The following is a 17,810-nucleotide window of genomic DNA, read 5'->3' on the forward strand; positions in this document are numbered from 1 at the left end:
TAAAATGAATATGATTGTGATTTTATTTGTTCAATCAAACCTCTTTTTTTTCCCCTGAAAAAAAAGAGCTGAAGTCTTTTTCTTCCAGCGAGCTCTACTGAAGCTACTGTATGTTCCCATGGGAGCTGGAACCAGAGACTCATCAGTCCAAGGAAGGACACTGTGGGCTGGTGGAAGTGTGAACAGGAGGAAGAAATGTTCTTAGCTAATGACTGTGTGTTCTGCATCCTGCTGGGTTCCTTCCTCGAAGGAGGTGAAGCTCTTGCAGCCCCAGCTGAAATGCTTACCTTTCCAGCTCAGACCACAAAGCTTCAAGCACTGGCAGATGAAGACCTCACATGAAGAAAAATGGAAGGAACAGAGATTGCAAGTGTCTCTACCTTTCCCTTTCTGGTTCAATGGCAAAGACCCAACAGTTATTTCCAGCTGGTTTCCAGACTGCCTTTCCCAATGTCCTCCAAATGCCCCATCCTGCCAACAGGCCTGTTAAGTCTGGAAGAAGGAGATGTCTCTCAGAAACGGTTGTATCTGGACTGAGGCTTTCTTGCAACTCCTGTTTATCCTTTCCATCACCCAATTCAGTGCCTTTGGGGAGCCAGTACCATGCAGACATGACAGGGGAAGGCAAAGGCACAGAGCACATGACTGGTGCAGCACCTGACATACAGCACGACTCTCTGAGGAACACAGGGCAAAGCATGGTGCTCCTCCCATGACTCGAAGTCAGCACAGAGAAGTGACATTTAAGCAACTGAACCCAAACAGTGCATTTCTTGGCATTAAATGTCTGCCTGGAAAAGGCCACTGTCTGTAACTAGGTCAGTCACTATACACCAAGATATTTATACAGCTCCCCAGCATTATGGTACATGAACACCTCGTGGCTATTTATCTTTGCAGACTCTCCCACTGGATATATATCTCATTTACAGATCAGCAGCTAAGGTTCAGCTTCAGCTGACTGATTTGTCCAAGATCAAACAGGGCATCTGTGGCAGGATAGGGAGCCAGATCGATGTTTTCTGAATTGCACAAGAAGAGCTTAACCTTTGTCAGGTAAGGCAAAAATATGCCTTCTCACTGCTCTTCATAATTCATGGTACTTTAGTATCTGCAAAAAAAAAACAAAACCAAAACCCCACCTTCAGCTGAGTATGGTGCTGTAGCTAGGAATTATATTGTATAGCAAAATCCACCCAGATTTGGAAGTGACTGACTGCAAAGATCTCTGCATCATCTCAGGTGCTTGATACCTGTACCTTGCTAAGATCATTAAAACTCAAGCCTTCCCCGCTCATTCATGGTGACAACTGACATTCCAATGGAACAGCCCCCTCACTGAACATGGGCAGGATTTTGGCTGATGAGACAGGTATTCATCTTCCATTCAGTCTCAAGCAAGGCTTAGATGAAAGCTTCTGAATTTTCACTTCCTGAATGGGAGAAAGGAGATTTTCCCACAGCAGAGGGAAAGCTGTGGAGTATCACAGCATTGCAATGGCTAGAGGTGGGAGATGACAAAGGGGAAAAGGAAATAAAATGCATGGACAAGAATATAATATAATGGTTTGGATGCCTTGTAATCAGGAAGACACCAGACAGTTCCAGCCCCTGTCATGGGAGAATTGTAATGATACCAGCAAGTATGTTAGACACAAGAGGGGGCAGGTGTATTCTCCTCTGTGACCTACACAAGGAAATCTGCAGCTAGCAGCAAGCCATGCCTCACTTCTCTTTCCAGGCTGAGGAATCTGAAACCATCCCCCACTTACACAGCCCTCTGCTTGTCAGCCCCAACACACTGATACCATCAGCACTGTCAAGTTTGCACTTAAACCATTTAAGCTTCTTGACAAGGAGAGTCTGACCCACACCCACCACACAGGATACAGATTCAGGAAATAACAGGCTGGCAGAAAACAAGTATTATTCTTTTACTGGTTGTCTCATCTGCACTTTTTCTTTAAAGCTTCTGGATATTTTCAAGGTTTGGACAAAGACTTTGCTAAATCTGTTTTCTATTAAGAAAAGAATTCAAGACACTTGTACATGCTAGGTTCAAAATTGTTCCAACTTCTAAGTAGTTTTCTCACCCACTGAATTCCACAGGGATTAGGGACAGGCAATATACTGAAATACTTGTCTTATGTTACCAAATACAAATAAATGTTTGTATCAGAGGTGGGAGAGAAGGTGGAGGCTCTGGTTTTCAAAATTTTCTGGCTCAGGTTGCAGGAACAGAACGATCTCTTACTTACACATTGCCATAGCTTTCAAATGCAGGCAAAAGAGTTCTGCTCTTGAGCAAGCAGTGTGGCAGGGAGGGCAATACTCACACACATGCCAGAGCATATGACTCAAGCACGTATCCATCCTTTCACATAACATCTCTCCTCTGATGATAACCTGCTCCTCAACCATTTGTGATTAGTACAGAGCCATTCCAGCTGAAGGACAAAAGCTGTGGCTTGCCTTCTGCCTGCTGTCTGGAACATGGCCATGGGACAGCTACACACCTATGGGAGGACTCAGAGGTCAGGGGAGAACCCACTCACCCTTGTCCCCAGGTGTCTCTGGAGGCCATACTGCTTTCCTCCTTTTGAGAAGCAAAAGCCAGGAGCAAATTCCCACCCTGAACAAGATGAAAGCTCCTTCCAGCTCCCTCTTCACTGTGCACAGGAGTTGTTTTGGTTTTGCCCTGGGAAATGCAGACTCCCTCCTCCTATTCAGAGACTGATTAATTGTTATGATTTAATGGTGTACCCCCAAGGCAATTCCTCATTCTTTCACAGTTAGTTCTATGGTGTTTCTTGTGATTATTCTGTAAAGGATATATGCAAAGGACAGAAAAGGAAATATCAAGAGTTTTAAGCAGAATCCACACTTGTTCCCAAAGAAATAGACTGATGACTCTGGTGGAGTCATTCCCTCAGCAACTTCAATGATGCTGTCAGCACAGTGCTTTCCCAGACCCTCTGAAGAAGCCTGCAGACAAACAACAGCATTACTGTCAGCCTAGTGCTGCCACCACTTGCTTCTCCTTTCCCATCCCTTCTCCTCAATTCTCCCACACACCACAGAAGTGGCAATTCTAGCTACTTGTCTATGGCTTCATTCAATTCAGAAACCTGGTCAAAGACTAATTTCTCAGTTTTGGAGAAACACAACAAGTCCTAATGTCACTACTTCAAAGCAGATCAGTCAAAACAAAGCCTCAGTGAACAACATCATGATAAGGAGTACTGCCCCACTGCCCCAGCACAAACCCTGGCACAGCTTGCAGGGGTCAGTTCCCTCTGAGTATGATGTTGTTTCTGAACCAGCATCCTGGGCAGGAAACTTGTTCCAATTTCTGCACAGTGGAGCCCTGTGCTTTGAAATATGCAAAGAATGAGGACAGGAACACATGAAATACATCTCAACAGAACAAGAGCCATCAGAAACATGTAAAATTGTACATGGGTCTGTAATGAAGGTGACAGGAAACCAAGCTGGCCTTGAGGTATGACAGCTTTGGTCTGATCGAGGTAAAGCTGATAGACAGAGGCACATCTGAGACCAAAGATCTGCAGTAGCTGCAAACTGCCAGAGACTGCTGTTTGCTGACTTTGCATGTTAAGGTCTAGCCAAATGCTAACCACATACAACTCTTTTAGAGACTGTTAAAAAAAATTGCAGGGGTTTTCACACCTGTCTTTTGCAAGTGGAAAGTTTGAATTAGGTGGCGTTTGTGCACCTGACTGTCATAGCTTTATCACAGTCACCAAAACAGCCTTTGACACAGTGTGTAAGTAACAGGGAAAGCATCCCTGAAACTAATGGGATGTGGCTATGTGAGAGGCTGAAAATAAAGATGCATCCCTATTTGACCTGCTTGGCTCATAAAAAGATTGGTCTGACTGTTACCAGATGATTTAGATTAATCATTACTAGCTACTGCCTTCAATTATATCATTATTTGCAAGCACAGGAAGATAAAGAAATGTAGAACTATAATTAAATATCTACTTTCTATTCCTGTCCAAAGAAGATCATTTGGCAGGGAAACCCAAGGGAGACCTTACTTCTAGGTATGGGTTGTCCTCTCAGAGCTTCAATGCTGCCTCAGTATCTCTGAGGCTGTTAAAGGACGGGGGTCTTGGTGGTAGTCTCTCCCACCAGACACACTTGAAAGTCATAAAAACCTGGCAAGCAGCAAGATAATCACAACACACCAAGCTTAACACACACACAAATATGCATATATATATATATATATATATATATATATATATATACATACATACAACTTTAGATATGCGTAAATGATTATTGATCCATCCAAAAGCATATGCATGCTTGATTGAAGAGGAACAACCTTATCTCAAGGGTAAAGTTCCCCTCTGAGTGCACACACGCAGCTCCCAGCGTGGTCCTTTCCCCACACACCTGCTGGCTGGCTCACAGCCAGCTTATCCCAAAATGCAACACTGCCTCAGGCAATGCACTGTAACCTCTAAAAGCAAGGAACTCACCCTCCTGCTTGGAGTAGCCAAAGCTCTCTGTTCCCTGGCACCCCAGCTGCAGGCAAGCCTGCAGCTAAAAACCATTGCAGAATTTGCCTCTGCCAGCAGCTTTCCCTGGGTGGAAACTCGGCTGGACTCAAGAAAGACTAATACAGATGAGAGGTATTTTCTCCCAATAGGGCTCATAGGGTTAGTTGACTTCATTTCTGGTCTTGGAGGGATTCACAGTTTTGTGGAGCTTTTCCACAGTTCTGGTAATGCAAATACAGGTGAGACAACCATTTCAGAGAAGCAGGTAGGAATAAGAGGCTACAGAGCAAAATGTCTGTATGCTTTTGTTTTGCAGTGCTGGGATGCAATTACACCTGCAAACCTCCACCCAGCTGCAGCCTTCAAGTTACAACTGTTTTGGTAACTAAATTGAAAATATGTATATAAATACCTTCCTAATGACAAGTGTGGAAGGAGAGAGAAATGTAGCTGGGGCTCCAGTGTACTGGGAATCTTTTACTCCTTAATATGCGTCACAGACCTCATCCCTCAAGCGTTTAACTGAGGACATTTGCTTTTTACATGGTCAGTTCCTTGAAGAAGTGAAGGAAGAGAGACACAGACTTTGATCCTGTCCAGAAAGCTTATTTGTCCTTCTTATCTCTTCTCTTTTCCTTCTCCCCTGCTCTCTCCCAGAAATGGCAGAGGACTGGAGAGGAACCCTGTAGCTGGTACTGTACCAAGTCAGTGTGAACAGTCACTCTGGTCTGCTGCTGTAAAACTTTTCCCCATTCAGATTTAATCAGATTGCCTGTTCCCACGCCATTTAAAAAAGCATAAGCAGTTTGGCTTCTCAAGCTCAATTTTAATTATTTCTGTTCTTTTTTTGCTGCTGAGTTCTCCAGCTAGACTGATAAAACGCAGTTCCTTGGGACAGCAGACTAAGAAGTTCTGCAACAACTGGAGTCACAAAAGCTTATGCCATTTAAGAAATCTTCCAACAATTAAAATTGGATACAAGTCATAGTCACAGTCATTTATAGTGGCCTCTTAGCACTGCATGGGTATTTGAACTATCTTACTTTTTCAGGCTCTGTAGCATGGTAATTGCTTTTTATAAAATATTTAAATTATTCTATTCCTATTTGTTCCAAAAAAAGAAACATAAATGCCTTCCAAACCCTACAGAAATCACTAAAGTTTTTAAGAGTAGCTTCTCTGTAGTCAGTAATCATCTGGAAAGTAAAAACAATGTATATTTCCTTAAAGTTGCTTACAGAACAATGTGCAAGACAATTAAATGGAACTTCATGTCAATTTAGTGCTCTTTTAAAAATATCATGCCCCTTTGCAAGATAATTACATGTCAAACAGTAACCACTGCAAACAAATCTCTGTGTATGTCTCTTTCCACACACAGAGTTTCAGAGACAATCCTGCATTTCTCTGAGAAAAAAAAAAAGCTGGACAGAATGACAGGACATTCCACTTCTAATCACTGAAGAAAAGATTTAAATGCTGTTTGATTTCGTTTATCTGATCAATCTCGCAACTGATTCATGTGTGCACACACATTCACATGCTGAGAAACCACCATTCTTCACAATTTCCCTGCTTCAAAAACCACCCATATGCTTCCCTCTTACCTTCTGTGCTCCAGCTTCTTGACAGGGACAATGCAGGGCTTTGCTTTCTTCCCTTAAGTCAAAGCCCCAGCACATTTTAGAGCAGCCTGCTTACTATTAGCAGTTCCCATTATTTATGTCTGCCGGACTCTTCTTCTAAACATGGTTATTTCAATAAAAATGACGACTGAAAAGTAAATAAAACAATAAAAGTGAAGGAGCTAACCCTTGAGCCCTCGCAGACCTGCCCAGCCAGGTGAAGTGAAATGAGCAAGGAATCTGAAGTTAGTAAAATGTATTTAAATAGTTATCAGGCAAGGGGAAACCAAACGGAGATCATGGTGGGGAAGAGGCAAACATACGTATTGGAATAACCATGCGGTGTCGAGTAACAGACAGATGAAACAAACAGTCATCAGCTATTTTTACATTCAGATTGGCCATTGGTAATTCTTCAGAGATAACTAATACAGAAAGCAATGCTGTGCCATGGGCTCACTGCTGCCAGTGAAGCAAACCTTAGAGCACTGCACTTTTGTACCTAGAGATGGGAGGCAAAGGGTTTATTAGGGTCATCACTAAAAATACTGTGTACAAATGCACACAGTAACACATTACTGTCCCTATGGGTGCTTTTTCATAAATAGCTCATTTCATCATCAAGGCTGGACAAATGTAGCCAGTGTTCTTGGAGTAAGGACCCCATTCCACTGTCCTTCCAAAGCAAACAAGATCAGCCATTGCCCTGGAAGGCACATGCCAGCATTGGGTTTCAATTGGCACACTGCAATAGGATGTTGGATAATGGGGGAAATATGCCATGAAGTCAACAAGCTAAGTTTTTGTGCTGCAGATCTAAACAATGGATGGCACCCTGTGCCATACTGGGTCACACAGCTCCTTACTGGAGTCATGGGGCTCTCCTGGGGTTCAGCATCATGTTGGACTTGAACCACAGCCTACAGCAAAATGAGGAGCAGGATCTCCTGTGATTACAGCCTAACTCCTGCTTCCATGGCAGAGCAGGGCTCCACATGAGCCCAGTGGTCACTTGTGTTCTAAAAAGAGATGCTAATTACATTGCTACAGCATGAGCAAGGCAAAAACCATGCACTATCTGCTGCCTGAGAATCTCCAAGCACCAGGACACTTGTGATGAACTCATCATCCCTGAGATCCAAGAGCAGCCCCTGGCTTACCCCTCCTTGGAGGGACAATGAACTGCATTCTCCAAAGCAGCCTTCAGCTTTGAATTCCCTTTGAAGTCTGGGAGAGGTGTATTTTTCACCTTAGATTCCAGCAGGAAGATTTTGCTGGAGATGACTCTCCTGAACTCCTGTCTGGGTGTTTGGTGCTCAAGTATTTCTCCTAACTCATCCCAAACTGAATGCTGGTCTTGGCAAACATCAGGGCACTTCTAAGTGCTAAGTTCTGGGCTGGAGCTGCACAGTTCCAACAGCTCCCCATGCTCTGCACCTGCAAGAGCACTTATGCACAAAGGTCTGGTTTACCATGAGTCATGGCACCTATGGGCTGAGACATTGGAGGGAACTGCTGCACACTGCAACAAAAAAAGTTTGGGATTACAGCAGACAGTGGAAAAGTAGTTTTCAGGCACCCACTGCCACTAATGTAGGCAAAACTGTCTGTACGTGTGTCTGTCTCTCCCACATATTTTCTAAAGAGGGGAGGAATGTATTTCTGGAATACTTGTTCTAAAAATAAACCCATCTCTGCTGTCTATGAAGAGAGGCAGGTTATAGCCCTGCTTTCTGTAAGTCCTGAACTCATGAACTGCTGAGAGGCTGAATAGCAACTAGAAAGATCCCTGTGGAAATGGCAATTGCAAATGCAGGGAGGTTGGCTGATTGCTTGGAAAATCCAAAACAGGATTCTCACATGAAGTCAGCTGGGGTTAACACTATTCATCAGGATAAATGTGGTTCACAGACTCCAGCTTTGAAAAGACTCAAATCTTGGGATAGGCATTAAGCTTATTCAAATATGTTGATAATAAATACATATATTTGCTAATTCAGTGTTCAGATAAGACTCTGGGATCAGATGGCCTGTCATTAAAATGAAACTGCTTCTGGGGAAAATTACTGAATAACAAAAAGCAAACACAACCCAGTGGCACTTAGATGTTGTTATCCTACTCCCAGGAAATTTAAAAAGCAAAAATTCCTGCTGCTTCCTTTCAGTGAGTGTAGAGCAATAGCAAATCACATTGAACTTTTGTAGAGAGCAATTTGGACTGAAATTTGAAACTTGTATGAAAAGAGATGCAATTTGCACAAATATGTCAATGGAAAATGTATGTATGTTTGTATGTATAATGAACTCCATCTTTCACACACACTTCAAACTTCATATGCTTGGCAATGCTGAGAATTCTGACATGAGAGCCTGATGCAAGAACAGCAGCTTTCAGCCTTTTCTGACTTGTATCCCATCCCAGAACTTTCTCTAGGGAAATAAAGGGAGTTCTGCCCTACTGACAGAGACAGTTTTTTTCCTTTGTTACCTCAGCTGCAAATCCCAGAGAAGCAGTATGCAGACCCCGAGGGGTCAATGCACCAATCACATGCAAAAAGTCCATGGTACATGGAAACCAAAAAGTGGAACTGATTATAAACAGAAATGAAAACATCATCCTGGACTAGGAAAATGCAAGCATCAAACTGTTTTGGTTGTAGAAATTAAATGGTTTATAATTCTCATGGCATTAACAAGCAAGGGGTCTATTTAGAAACCCATGAGAGCAATAGGACTATATTGAGTTTTTAGTAGTTTGCTTACAGTGCTTTTTGTCCAGCAGAGCAATGCAGGTTCAGTTCTTACCTGGCAGCCACAGATTGAATGATTTGTTGGCTGTTATCACAGTGAGTGGAATAACTTGCTCCCTGGGCACTGGCTGATGAGTGTAGCTGAGTGTAGAACATTAGCTGGACAGAGAAGCCCCAGGGTCATCTCAGATGAAGAAAAGCAGTGAAGCAGGGAAGCTGCAGGTATTTTCTCTCCCAAAGGGGAACAAGATCAAGGCTGCATTTTCTGCTCAGCACCTCCTGTTAGCCAGCACAGGCTGTGCTGCACCTGATATCAGGGGGAAATGACAGGTCACATCCTTCTCTCTCTGTGTCCAGCCCCTTGCACACCCTTGCAAAGTCTGTCCTGAAAGACCCAGCTGAGAAAATGTAGGTGAGAACATAAAAGTCCCCAGTACCTGAGAACCCCTGGCAGTCCTATGGCCTCTTCCCTCAGGGCCATTTCTCCACCTTTCTGGAAGGGCTGCTTATCCACTCCTCATGCAGAACTTGTGCAACAAGACAGGCACAGGACTCATCCACAGCCTCTCTCCAGGTCTGCTCCTTAGGGTTCAAACCTTGACAGAAGCTGGAGTTTATCTGACCCAACTGCAGGGACTCCCAGAATTCTGACAAGGAGAGAATTTTTTTAAGCCCTTTCAGTTTTTTCCTATTTGTCCTTCTTGAAGCTTTGAATGAAGCCTAGCAAAGTAAAACGTTTCTGCAAAAGGAAGCTCTGGAAGAAATTTGAGAAGGGTTCAAGGAAAAACAAATATTTTCTGAATTTCACCTCCCATAATTTTATAATATAGTGTTTAATACAATAAAATCTTAAAATTATTTTAATCCTGCCCTCAGAAAGTAGTAAAAGATATTATTTCCTAAAAAATTGCTATGTTTCTTCTCTGAAATCAGATTTCTTATGAAATGAACAAACTTCACTACATTTTGGCTTTGACTGTATTTATGACCACTGGCAGACATTTGTTCCACCATCTTTTCTTCCATCCATGCATAAGACCTTAAATGAAATTTTAAAAGAATTCCTGATCTCCTGTTCTCCTCTCCTGCTGCTGTGCCATCAATAGCACCCAGACTCAGCTGACTCAGAAACAACTTGTCTGGATTCCAGCCTGGAACACTCATCCTAAAGCTCTGTGAAGTGCCTGACCATGGCACTAGTGTGGGGCTCAGCATCTCTCTTTTGGCTTTTGGGAAGATAATGTAGACTAGGAGGACTCTAAAAGCACAGCCTCAGTGACACTTTTGGCAAGGATGTCAGTCACAACCTCACCCTGCTTGTTTCCCCCAAATCAAACTGACTTTTCAGTCAGGAGCAGTCATGCTTTTACCAGTAACACAGCCACCTCACATACAGTGATCACACCTGAAGAACTCCAGAAAGATGCTTTTGCATAAGTGCTTCACTATTAAATACTCTGTCAAGAGTGGAAGACAGATGTGGCAGAAAAGAAACTAACCACAGACAATGTTAAACAGCAGAAGAGGGGTAAATTATTGTACAAGTAAAGATTAAACCTGCAAAGCACTCTTCTATCTGGGTCCATTTTTCAAAAGGTTTGCACTACCTAAAATAGCCAAAAAACATGCTAAGTACTTATCTGCCTTCTGGGCACTGATTTTCCTTGGAAATATTTTTTCTCATCAGGATGTGTCAGCAAAAACTGACAGCACTTTGATATTTGCAGGAGAGGTTCAGGCTGTGACAGGACATGCAATAAACCAGTCTTTCAACTAAAGTTTAAGAAATGAGCACACTTGTGACATATCAGATGAGGGGGAAAATACCTGTAAATAGTCTGAGTGATCTAAAAATTAATACTCATGTAAAACATTATGCAGAAGCCAGTGACATTTAGAGATACTAGGCCAAATGCATTAGGTAATTTATAAATATAGCTATAATCCATCTAATCTAAGAAAAGGTTGGAAGAATGTGGGGTTACTGGCCTGGTGTAAATATTTCCCATTTACAAATTGCAAAGCAAAAACTGGAGACCACAGGCTAATTAAAATAGCTGGACAAACAATGATGGGAACCATAAGGAACTATTTTTAGGGGATTATATGAGAGCCCAGGCAGCTAGAAGTCTAGTCAATCCAGAGGTGTCACATGGCTGCTTTTAGAGTTCTTTGCACTCTGTCACACCATCACAGACAAGGTGAACCAGACAGGAGGATATTTGTTTCAGCCCCACACACCTCCATCCAGATTTCATGCAGAATTTTGCATTTTACACAACACATTGGATGAATCCCCATGGAAGTTTCCACAGAATCACCATGCCTATCCTGTCCCAGATTCCTTCACAGCTGAGAGATGGGTTTTGGGCAGTGTGAGCAGGGTTGACTACCTCCAGATGCTTGGAAATGCCAAGAGGAATTTGTGGTACACTGCACTATGAGAGAAAGTTGTGTTATGCTGCAGTTCAGCTGGTACTGCAGAGGTACTGTGGTTAAAATATGTGTTTATCTCTGGGTGAGGAGAGGTGAAGAGAGTAAAGGTAAAACATTTTCTGGTTTGTAGAATACACTTTCTGTGGGCCAAGAAGAAGAAAGAGTGAAGCACAGCAGAAGAAAACAATTTTATGTTATAATTTTATTCCTTAGTCAATGAAGTTTCAAAACATGTCTGCATTATCTCAAAAATGAAGAGTGCTGCAAAATTTGTTCAGAAGATACTGGGGTGCAAAATGTCTCCCTGCACAGTTTTGTACTGGAGCACCACCCTTCACTGGGCAGTGAAGGGGAGGCCAGCTTGGTTTAGGAGAATGGTTTTGCCCAGATGTGAATCAGACAGGGAAGGAATTTAAATTTGCACTTCCTCCTTCTCAAACCAACTTTCTCCCTAGCTCAGAATCCTTCTCAGGAAAGGATTACCGGAAACCACAAAGGTTTGGAAAAATATTTCATTTTAGCGTGTCTTGGCAGAAAAACAGGTACCAGGAGTAGGCAAGGCACAGCAAACACACTTGCCTAACCTGCTTCCAGTCCACCAGCAGATCAGAGTTCACCAGTTAACTGCAAGCAGCAACACACAGCTGTTTGCATTTCTCATTCCAGTAATCTGAGTAATTATAATACCGTCTCTCTAAAATGATATGTCTTTAAGTCACGTGTAAGAAGACTAAGCAATCTAAAATCGGCATTCAGTAAACCAGAAAGCACTAGAGAGAGAATGAGAAGTTTATGCCCATCCTTTCAGAAAAAGCCAATGTGTAATTGTTCAAGGTTTTGCTGAATGTCAGGAATGGAAGATTAACAAGCAGTGAGATTATCAGTGTAAGCAGGAGGAATTCAGGCAAACACAGCAAGGCCAAGAACAGCTGAAAACCTGGCCTGAAAGATAGCAAATGTGCTTCTCTGCAGAGCAGTGCTGAATAGTGACTGACAAGAAAGGAGCCAAATGAGGACCAGAAAAGCAACCACTGCAGAAAAGTGAGGAAGCAGAAACAGGGCATTCAGAGACAGAACTGGGCTGTGCTGCAGGAATCATCCCAGCTCCTCCACCTGCAGCACACCTGTGCTGGCTGGCACAGCCCTGCTCCTGCCTCAAAGGTCCATGGCAAATCTGCCCAGGGAATAGGGTGAACTGGGCATCTCAGGATGGATTGACATACTTCCCCTGTAGCTGAACTTGGAAAATAGGGTCAGTGACATATGTGGAGTAGATAGGAAGACACAATCAGAGAACACCCTAAGAATTCCCCCAGGCCTAAAAAATATGTCGCAGTCCCTTAATGAGGATTAATTAGATGAGTCCCAGGTAATCAGAGACTACTCCTAGCAGTAAAGTGATTCCTGAGACTGAAAGACACTGTACAAAATGTCCTAAAATGACTGGTATCAGTAAACTGACAAATGCAAACAAAATAATTCTTTAATCTCATTCCGTTAAGGAAAAGGCATGTGGCATGAATTATGATCACATAAACCATTGCCTTCAGGCATTTTTTGAATGGTTCTAGTCTGCTAAACTCGTTAGAAAATTCATGCTGTCAAATATTTTAATAAAAATATAATGGGAATAAAGAGAGAAATACTCTTTTCGAAAAAGTCACAACTGGTTTCCTTTAAACTTTACAAAAGTGTTTTAGGCAAAAAAAGGTAAACATAAAACAATAATGAAATTATTACTGGTGAAAATTCTAATGTGGCAAACAGGTACATGATTAATTATCTTCCTGCAGAGATTAGGGACTCTTCTCTTAGGAACAAAACTAAACACATTCACAAAATCAAGGCTTTTAGCTGATCCATAATGACATTCATGTAGATATTCTCCTTGATTTCAGATGTGTTTACACTCAATACAGAGCACAGACTGAAGCATTTAAGCACCGCAAGCTCCAAGTGCATTTTCATTGCAATCCTTTAGTTAGTGACAGAATGTATTGCTATTTCAAAACAGAACAGCAATTCCCCCATCCGAGGCGTATCTGAAATCCATTAAGGAAATGACTGTGTATGCAGGCAGGCCTGAACAAAGAGGCAAGGTTTGATGTCTCCACTGGCAACCCTTTTAACGGTGTCCATGTCATTTGGGATCGGAAGTCCCACTGATTTCAATATTCCAGTCTTATCGAAGGACAGGAGCCTCTCAGACATTTCAAAGTGGTACACAGAAACTGGATGTTTTGGAAATTGATGTTTACTGCAGAAGCAGCCTGGCATAGGAAGCTGAGCCAGCTTCAATCAGCAGAAACCATTCCACAGACATGAGTGGGAGCTGGAACATGCTCTGCTTGCTTATTGCTTCAAAAATAGAGTTTATGCTGTCCTCGCAGGAGGGATGCTAATGACACCTTGGACTAGTCATTTTCCAGCCTAGTTGACTATGACAAGCATGAAACACCTTCATTGAAAAAAATATCTACACCCTTTCTGAAAGGCTACAGATTTCTAGGAAAACAATTGAAGAAAAAAACACAGAACTTCCATGCTAGTAATGCAAGACCAGAAAATACAAAGAAGGCAATGAATGGGTGCTGTGTATCAAAATGCATAAAAATGAAACACTATTTAAATAAGAATATTTTTATACTGTTCAACATTAGATGAATGGTTAATTCCAGTGTCCTGATTCACATTTTCCTTTCACAGCTTTACCATTTATTTTGGCATCAATGTAAAAAATTATCGTCATGAAATTTCATAGTTCCTTCAAAAATCATTTGCAGACTCATTGCTTCTAAAAGATACTTCCAATATAATCACACAATCCTTACATTTACTATTTGAGCTATATTAGCTTGTGAAGTCCATGAGATTTTAATAATACTCATCCAGTATATCAGTGGTTTCCACTGTGGTTGGTACCAGAGTGAGCAAACACCTAACCTTGCATCTAGTGATGATCTGTAAATCTAGGCCTATGTACACATGGTCCTGTTGCTTTAGACAAAAAAACCCAACCACTGTCAGTTTGAATAAAATCACCCTGCAAAACATGTAGAGATTCATATCAAATACTTGTATTGGAATTCTTTCCAGATGTCACCTTTAAACACCTACAACATGCTTTGTAGACGTTGTCAGCTTCAGAGCAACTAAACCATATGCTCAAGTTTACACAGGGAACTTATGAAAAAGCCATTTTTCTTCTCTTCTGCATTATGGACTATTCCTCAGCTTATGCTCAGTCCTAGATGGAAAAACCTCCAAGGGAGGATTTTTACTAGTACATTCTGCCTTTTGCAAATTACTGTGGTATGATTGTAATACCTTTGTGCTTTTTTCTAACTGCTGGTAGTATTTTAAAAAGGCCTATTGCTCTTGAGTCTAGAGCTGCATAAACAACAACAATAATAATTAATAACTTTTGCAATTATCTTCTGCCAAAAGAAATCTCAGCTTCAGCTTTAGCTGGATACATTCATATGTCTTAAGTTGTTGTCTAGGGTTGCTATGCACTAATTATTGGTATGTTCCATCCCAAAGGTGGCTCTTTGGGAAACTTTGAAGCTCTATAAATAGAAGACATTATTTATTATTATTGGGAGGGCACAGGAATCCAACAATTCACCCTCTGGGGACAGAGACACTTAAGAACACTTGTTTCAGTATTGGATGCATGAATAGTTCACAGTGTGAGGCAGGGAAAAGCTCTAGTGCCAAATATCCTGTATGAGCAAGAAGGTGAGATCCAGGGGACAAAATCCATTACACCCACTGCTTGCCTTTTACAAATTTAAACTGATCTTGGCTCCTTTTCTCATCCCTGGAGGTTAGCAGATACCTCTGGGATGCCTGAAATGCCCTTCTTCCTGTAAGGAAGAATCACAGTCTCAGGACACCTGGCTGAGTGGCTTAGCCCAGCACCAAGTGCTGAGACAGCTGAAGAGAGGTGGCAGGACTCTGGCCCTAGAAAAGGGACAGAGACCCAGCAATGGCCAAGATCCCCTGAGCAAGGAAATACAGATGAAACACACACTAGAGGAGACTTGAAGGAAGTAGAGATAATGAGAAGGTCTTAAAAATTTAAGAAAAGAGTAAAGGGAAAACTAGGAGCAGCAGTACAAGCAAAGTCATTGCTTTTCCTGTAAAATTTGCAGGTCTGGTCCTATTTCTGTATACTCCTCGTGAATTTTCCAGCAGGAAACATGAGCAGATTAATATTTCATAGGATTAGATCAAAGGCACCTAAACAAACTAAGTATTTTCTGTTAAGTGACTTCCTTCCAACCTTCCAAAGCAAAGCATGCTGAGCTGTTACCCTGCTGGAGAAGCCCTGTGCACAGCCCTGTGGTGTCCATGGAGCTGGGCATGCACCACACCCTGACCAGCCTTTGCCCTAAGCTTTTGCCCTAAGCCCTGAGTGTCATTCCTGACCTCTGCAATGCAGCAGGATTTCAGAACTAGGCTGGGAAGAGGGAGAGAGGTGGTGGACACTGAAACTGCTGGCAAATTTGAGCAAGACAGGGTGCCACCCCTCACCAGTAACAAGTTCATATACACAGAGCATGTTGTATTCAATTTCCTAATCAGTCAGGAAACAGCATTTCACCCAGAAAGTAGAACTAAAAAGACACATACCCAGTTGTCTGCATAGAGAAAATCTGCCTGTACCAATGCCCTCCTTCCCCCACTGTGGCCAGGAGAGTGTGAGATGGCTGGGCCAGGGTGCCTGGAGTGAGCCAGGGGTGCTGAGTGGTGCTGGCAGTGATATCCCAGGGCTGACACCAAACCCCCTCCCCTTGGCCCCAGGCTGCCAGCACTGTGGGTGCTGCAGCAAGACCTCACAGCTCCCCCTAACACAATCAGGTGTGTCTAAAGGGCCTTCTGGGCAGAGCCCATGCTGCTGACAGGAGTGACAAGCAAACACTGCCTTTGCCTAAACAGACAGGTGCTCTTTTCCAATTAAGCGAGTTGAAGTCTGTTTCCTTTCACTGTTCATTTGACAGCCCTGGAAAAAGTGCATGTTCTCAGCTCTCAGTGTGCTGAGGACAAGGATTGGAGGATGGAGGAGAGGGTGTCCATGGCTTGACCCCACTTCAGCAGCTCTCTGGCTGGAAGCAGTGAGGGGAGTGAGTAGTTACAGTTCAACTCTTCTTCCTTAAGTGAAAAATCTGATGTAACTTTACCTCATTCTTCTTCAGAAGAAGTCCAGCAAAGGGCTAAGGTGATGCAACTTGCCTCTGCATGGCCCCAACACCAAGCAAACACTCTTTTGCTTGTGCCAAGAGTCAGGGAGCTCGGGTATTGAGTGAAGGCTCACACAACAGCACTGGAGCTGATGACCTTTCTAATGGAAAAAAATATTTTGCATTTCTCTACACTTCTACCCTCTACCTTCATTAATCTACTCTTACAACTGTTTGGAGGTGACAGCAATCACCACAGACAGCATTCAGAATGGATTTATGTGGGGACACAGTACTGTTCTTGGTCCCTTTCCCAGTCTTCTGCTTGCCTTTCTAACCACTGAGCATGAAGCAGACATTTTAGAGGCATGAGTGAAGCCCACCAGCATGGAGACATGCATAACAGAGCCAACACAGCACTCCTGTGCTCGAGGAAAGCATTTTGGAAAACGCTGTTCTTTATAGCTCTGTGCCAAGACAGCCTCTCCAGGCTGCCCCAGGAGTGTGTGCTACATCTACAGCAGAGCTGAGGTCTCAGTAGCTCCTGATGCTGCAAATAGAATACACTGTTCAGTTTAGCTTCCCCCTAACTACTCCCATTCCTCATGCCTGATATTAATCCTAGCAACTACTCCTAACAAAAACCTGGTTCCCCCCTGTTTTTGCCATTCATTGCCAAAACCCCACAGAGAGGGAGCCCTGAATTTGTGCTCTTTACTGTCACTGTGCACTCAGTGTAAGCTGTACCACTGATGCAGGATGAGTCCTAGAAGTGCCTAAACACAGGAATAATGGAACGAGTCTGACGGGAAAAGCTATTTGCAGGTACCTACAACCTAGGCTGGCACTAGTAACATCAAGGCTTTCTCTACATTTACTACAAGGTGATTGTAGCATCAAGTATTGGCCTTTGATAATGCAGCTCAGAGGTAGAAATGAAAGTGATGGGGCATTTCTAGGACCACATCTCAGTTCTGGAAGTATTTGTAGAACAATGAAGATACAGTTTAGATTGCACTGAACTGAATTCATCCCACCAAATTCCTTTCTGTTGGCTGCTGCTGGGTTTTGGGTTACCCAGCTAAGGCAGATGACATACAAGTCACTTAAGGGCTGAGGTGCCTCCTTACCAAGTGGATTTTGCAGTGTGTGCTGTATTGAGAGGTGTGATGCAGGGACCTCAGCCTTGCACCTGGCACCTTCACGGGGTATTGGAAGGTATCCCAAGCACACCAGTGCTTGCAGTGCTGTTCAGGGGAAATCATGCTGTGTCCCAGG

General features: G+C 42.9%; 1 protein-coding gene across 3 annotated transcripts in view; it reads right to left on the reverse strand.

The window, feature by feature from the left end:
* Positions 1-16,081, reverse strand: part of C6H10orf71 (chromosome 6 C10orf71 homolog) — a 31,102-nt gene extending 15,021 nt beyond the window's left edge. Inside the window, exon 1 of one of the 3 annotated variants that reach the window (XM_085065317.1) lies at positions 15,985-16,081. The gene's annotated coding sequence lies outside the window, so the exon portion shown is untranslated. Of the gene's footprint in view, positions 1-287; positions 388-6,142; positions 6,485-15,984 lie in introns of those variants that run through there. The other 2 variants (XM_085065315.1, XM_085065316.1) reach the window with 2 other exon arrangements.
* Positions 16,082-17,810: the final 1,729 nt, after the last annotated feature.

Source organism: Lichenostomus cassidix, chromosome 6, assembly GCF_008360975.1.
Source record: "Lichenostomus cassidix isolate B80296 chromosome 6, HeHo_3.0, whole genome shotgun sequence".
Classification (NCBI taxonomy): Eukaryota; Metazoa; Chordata; class Aves; order Passeriformes; family Meliphagidae; genus Lichenostomus; species Lichenostomus cassidix.